Source organism: Rana temporaria, chromosome 8 (genome assembly GCF_905171775.1).
Source record: "Rana temporaria chromosome 8, aRanTem1.1, whole genome shotgun sequence".
In the NCBI taxonomy this organism is placed as follows: Eukaryota; Metazoa; Chordata; class Amphibia; order Anura; family Ranidae; genus Rana; species Rana temporaria.
Genome location: NC_053496.1, coordinates 186040102 through 186046101, shown reverse-complemented (window position 1 = coordinate 186046101; position 6000 = coordinate 186040102).

Genomic DNA, 6000 nt, shown 5'->3' with positions numbered 1-6000 from the left:
CCCTCTAGGAGAGAGAAGGAGGGGGTGTCACTGCTGGTTGGGTTCCTCTAGGAGAGAGAAGGAGGGGGTGTCACTGCTGGTTGGGTCCCTCTAGGAGAGAGAAGGAGGGGGTGTCACTGCTGGTTGGGTCCCTCTAGGAGAGAGGAGGAGGGGGTGTCACTGCTGGTTGGGTCCTTCTAGAAGAGAGAATGAGGGGGTGTCACTGCTGGTTGGGTCCCTCTAGGAGAGAGAAGGAGGGGTGTCACTGCTGGTTGGGTTCCTCTAGGAGAGAGAAGGAGGGGGTGTCACTGCTGGTTGGGTCCCTCTAGGAGAGAGAAGGAGGGGGTGTCACTGCTGGTTGGGTTCCTCTAGGAGAGAGAAGGAGGGGGTGTCACTGCTGGTTGGGTTCCTCTAGGAGAGAGAAGGAGGGGGTGTCACTGCTGGTTGGGTCCCTCTAGGAGAGAGAAGGAGGGGGTGTCACTGCTGGTTGGGTCCCTCTAGGAGAGAGAAGGAGGGGGTGTCACTGCTGGTTGGGTCCCTCTAGGAGAGAGAAGGAGGGGGTGTCACTGCTGGTTGGGTTCCTCTAGGAGAGAGAAGGAGGGGGTGTCACTGCTGGTTGGGTCCCTCTAGGAGAGAGAAGGAGGGGGTGTCACTGCTGGTTGGGTCCCTCTAGGAGAGAGAAGGAGGGGGTGTCACTGCTGGTTGGGTCTCTCTAGGAGAGAGAAGGAGGGGTGTCACTGATGGTCGGGTCCCTCTAGGAGAGAGAAGGAGGGGGTGTCACTGATGGTCGGGTCCCTCTAGGAGAGAGAAGGAGGGGGTGTCACTGCTGGTTGGGTTCCTCTAGGAGAGAGTAGGAGGGGGTGTCACTGATGGTCGGGTCCATCTAGGAGAGAGAAGGAGGGGGTGTCACTGATGGTCGGGTCCCTCTAGGAGAGAGAAGGAGGGGGTGTTTTCTGATGTAACATTGTATATCTACCTGCTAAACATGTAAATATAATGCAAAAAAACACTTCTTTAAATTATGAAACAAGTGGACAATAAATATTTATATTCTTAAACTCCCGACTGTTTGAAGTCTCTAAGTGAGAAAATGCAACAGCCCCTTAAGGACTAGGAACTCTCTCAGTCCCTTCAGGAAGTCGCACAAAGTAAGCTGCATCCTGGAGTACCTCCAACTCCCTTGTAGACACTGATTCCAGCTCTACAATCTGTAGGAAATGCTTCTTCACCAGACTACCCGACTGAGGCCTGGTACACACGATAGGATTAAATCCTCTGAGGATTTTGATCCGATGGAGTGTACACACCATCGGATCAAAATCCGCGCCGAATTCCCATCGCGGTGACGTGTCGCGATGACGCGGCGACGTGGGCGACGCTGTCATATAAGGATATCCACGCATGCGTCGAATCATTACGACGCATGCGAGGGATGGGTTCGGACGGATCGATCCGGTGAGTCTGTACAGACCACCGGATCGATCCGCTGGAGCCGATTCCAGCAGATAGATTTGTTAGCATGTCTACAAATTTTTATCTGCTGGAAATCGGAAATATCCGCGGATAAATATCCGCTGGAACGTACACACCAGGGGATCTATCCGCTGAAACCGATCCGCTGAGATTTTTCAGCGGATGGATCCTCTCGTGTGTATGGGGCCTGACTCTTCACCAGTCTACCCGACTGACTCTTCCCCAGTCTCCCCGACTGACTCTTCCCCAGTCTACCCGACTGACTCTTCCCCAGTCTACCCGACTGACTCTTCCCCAGTCTACCCGACTGACTCTTCCCCAGTCTACATGACTGACTCTTCACCAGTCAACCCGACTGACTCTTCACCAGTCTACCCGACTGACTCTTCACCAGTCTACCAGACTAACACTTCACCAGTCTACATGACTGACTCTTCACCAGTCTACCAGACTAACACTTCACCAGTCTACATGACTGACTCTTCACCAGTCTACCCGACTGACTCTTCACCAGTCTACCCGACTGACTCTTCCCCAGTCTACATGACCGACTCTTCACCAGTCTACATGACCGACTCTTCACCAGTCTACATGACCGACTCTTCACCAGTCTACATGACCGACTCTTCACCAGTCTACATGACCGACTCTTCACCAGTCTACATGACCGACTCTTCACCAGTCTACCTGACTGACTTCACCAGTCTACCAACTGACTCTTCCCCAGTCTACCTGACTGACTCTTCACCAGTCTATACGACACTGAGAATTTACTAAACCTCAACTTCTTCCAAGTCGAGTTGGTCCTGAAATATACAGGCATTATCAGATAGAAGGTCAATCAGCCATAGCTCAAGGAACCCCTAGCAACCTCTGGAGGTTCAGTGAGGATGGAGGAGGACCAGAGTCACATGACTGAGAAGATGCTAAACCTCAACCCCAGCCAAGTAAAGTTGGTCCTTAAATATACAGGCATTATCAGACTAGGAAGTCAATCAGACATAGATCAAGGAACCCCAAACAACCTTTGGAGGTCCAGTAAGGATGGAGGAAGACTGGAGTCACATGACTGAGAAGATACTAAACCTCAATCCCTGCAATGTGGGGTTAGTCTTGAAACTATACAGGCATTATCAGATAGGAGATCAATCAGCCATAGCTCAAGGAAACCCTAGGAACCCCTGGTTGAACCCCAGCGTTCCATGGAACCCTGGTTTAGAATGGCTGTGACAGAGGGTGGCTATGTTGTTTTTTATGGTCCTACTGTATGTGGGAACATAGCCATCCTCTCTTGCTCACTTCTGGGATGGACTAGGGACAACGCATGTGATTTGTAGTGTGCATTGAGCAGAAGGCATAACAGCAAATAATGCATGCTGCTCATTCCAAACAAATGATACACAAGGGAGAGATGCAGGCGCTCATGGGGGTGGTTGCCAAGAGGCAGAAAATCACAGTAAGAAATTATTTTGTGAAAAATAGATTACAGGGCTATTAAGTCGTAGATACCTATGAATTCTTTTTGGTGAAGTAGGATATGTTTTATGCCACGTACACACAATCGGAAAATCCGACAAGAAAAACTTGGATTTTTTTCCGACAGGAATGCTGGCTCAAACTTGTGTTGCATACACACGGTCACACAAAATTCTGACCGTGACGTACAACACTACAACGAGCTGAGAAAAATTAAGTTCAATGATTCCGAGCATGCTTCGAATTGATTCAGAGCCATGCATGTATAGGGGCCTGCTACTTTCTAGCCGGCGCTGCTTTAAATTTAGAGGGTAGTCTGAGAGTTAGTTAGACTCAGACTGTATGATTTTTCACTAAATTTGGGCCTCTGTTCCAGCCATGGCTGTACTGTGAGTGACCACTATTGTTGTCTGGGGTGATGTTATCATTCCAGGCCGAGGGTGGCAGCAGTCAGGTCAAGGTGTTTTGGGTGTTCCCCTTCAGCAAGCCAATCAGAGGGAGTTGATCAGCCCACTGAGATGGGGAGGAGTACTTAAAGCGGAGGTTCACCCATGGAGAACACATTTTCCCCTTAGATGGATGCTTGTTTTGTCTAGGGGAATCGGATATTTGTTTTAAAATATGAGCTGTACTTACCGTTTACGAGATGCATCTTCTCCGCCGCTTCTGGGTATGGGCTGCGGGACTGGGGTTCCTTCTTGATTGACAGTCTTCCGAGAGGCTTCCGACGGTCGCATCCATCGCGTCACGATTTTCCGAAAGAAGCCGAACGTCGGTGCGCAGGCGCAGTATAGAGCCGCACCGACGTTCGGCTTCTTTCGGCTACTAGTGACGCGATGGATGCGACCGTCGGAAGCCTCTCGGAAGACTGTCAATCAAGAAGGAACGCCCGCTCCCGAAGACCCATACCCGGAAGCGACGGAGAGGATGCATCTCGAAAACGGTAAGTACTGCTCATATTTTAAAACAAATAGCCGATTCCCCTAGACAAAACGAGCATCCAGCTATGGGGAAAAGAGGAAAAAAAACAGAAATGGGTGAACTCCCGCTTTAAGGGACAGACGTCATTAGTTCGGGGTCGTCGCAGATCCTGGTCTGTCGTCCCACCACCCACCGTGTGTGGCCCTCCTGGCCGGGGGTGCATGTTCAAGTGTTCCTTACACGTTGGCCCGGGGTTGTGATCTACTAAGTAGGCCTGGTAGTCAGACTGGGTCTACGCTTGCAGAGTGGTCCCGTGCTGTCCGTCCTGAGGGAGGAAGCCACTCGATAAAGAACCTGTCTTGGAGAGCACCGAGCACGAGGCTGGTATCTCAGGAGAGGCATTGAACTTCGAAGGACACAATATTACTGAGACGCTGAGTGATGGTCGCCTGTCAGTTCTGAGTTCACAAGAATTTATTTAAGAGAGATCTGGGTGCCTAATCCTGTGCTGAGAGGATTCTGGACCGACTATATCTCCATCTTTGGGAAGGTCTGTGGCAGAGACTTTACCAAGTTTCCGTGTGACATCCTGGCTGCTAGGTTAGTGAGAGAGGCCTATCCAGGTGCAAAGAACCCACTCTGGCTAGAGTGGTGATGAAAGCTATGTTGCTGGAAGCAAAAGTGTTTCCGAACAAAAGTTATACACCTGTACCTACTACCTATTACCCTTCCACCTCTTCAGCTACTACTTTTATTCTTTTACCACGTTTGGTAAATAAAGCAAAGAAAAATAAGCTTCATCTGATACGGGTAAGAAATAGAGGTAACATGCCGCCCAAAACAATCCAGCAGCTCCTTCGCGGTAGTGCTACACATGTTTTTTTTTGCACGTCGGAATTGCATACAGACGATCGGAATTTCCGATAGGAACTTTTTCCGTCGGAAAAATAGAGAACCAGCTCTCAATCTTTTGTTGGCGGCAATTCCAGAAGCAAAAGTCTGATGGAGCATACACACGGTCGGAATTTTCGACCAAAAGCTCACATCTGACTTTTCTTGTTGGAATTTCCAATCGTGTGTACACGGCATTAGAGTCACTTTAGCATTTCATCTCCGTATAATTGCATACAACCTAGACCCTGGCAACCTTTTGTTTCCAAGCTGGGGTCTTTTGTCTCCGCTTTATCCTCCCCCGGTGAAGGTTAATTCCTCTCATACCTGGCTAAAACCCCACCAAATCCTGGGGATCAGGTGCTATTACTACTTTTCCTTCTCTGCTGGGGTTCTTCCTTCATTCATGTGCAAGAGGTGGGGACATACTTTTTTTTTTTTGAAAAGCCTATGGCGTGTGAACACACCCAAAAACTCCACACGGTGCAGAAAAAATGTGCACACACATAAAGAGTGTTCACAAAAACGTGCAGACGGGTGCAACGTCAAGTGGTCCTCCTGTGAAGAGGGACCCAAACCCTGATCCCCCGGGGCGTTAGGCTCCAGACGGGGACTGGGGTACTGTGGTCCGAGCAACCGAAGCCGACACGGATCCAACTTCCTCGGCGGGACTGCCGAAACAGAACCCTCCCAGTACTAGGTGGGGCTCCCCCGAAGGGAGACCCCATGAGAGCAGGTGAACTAAGCTAGAAGGCCATGTCCACCCACTCCCAAGACGTTCAGGGCTGGCCCGAGGACCCGCACCATACTGATCACACAGTGACACAAAACGTGCACAACAAAAAAAGACAAAAAGGTGACAAACATAGGGAATAAATAAAATAAAGTGGGGGAAGGGATAGTGGAGAGGAGAGTGAAGAAGTGGTCGTTGTGGTATACAATGACCAGGCCCTCCGGCCAGGATCTTCAGATACCCCTGGACTGCCACTCCAGGGGCACATGCACCATAGGCTTTTCGTTCCAAATCCAACCCCCTGACCGGCCAGTGCAGCCCTCCACCCCTGCCAGCTAGAGAGTCCTTTAAGGTTTTCTTAGGGAGAACTGCCTCTCAGGTAGCAGCCTCCACCAATACTAGCCCTTCCAGACCCTCCGTCAACCTGGCGGATTTGCATGGTCCTACCCCGTCTTATCCCAGGGCATTACCAGCTCTTCCAACCGGATCGCTGACAGAGATAGCACTTACACCAGCCAGCCAGAAGG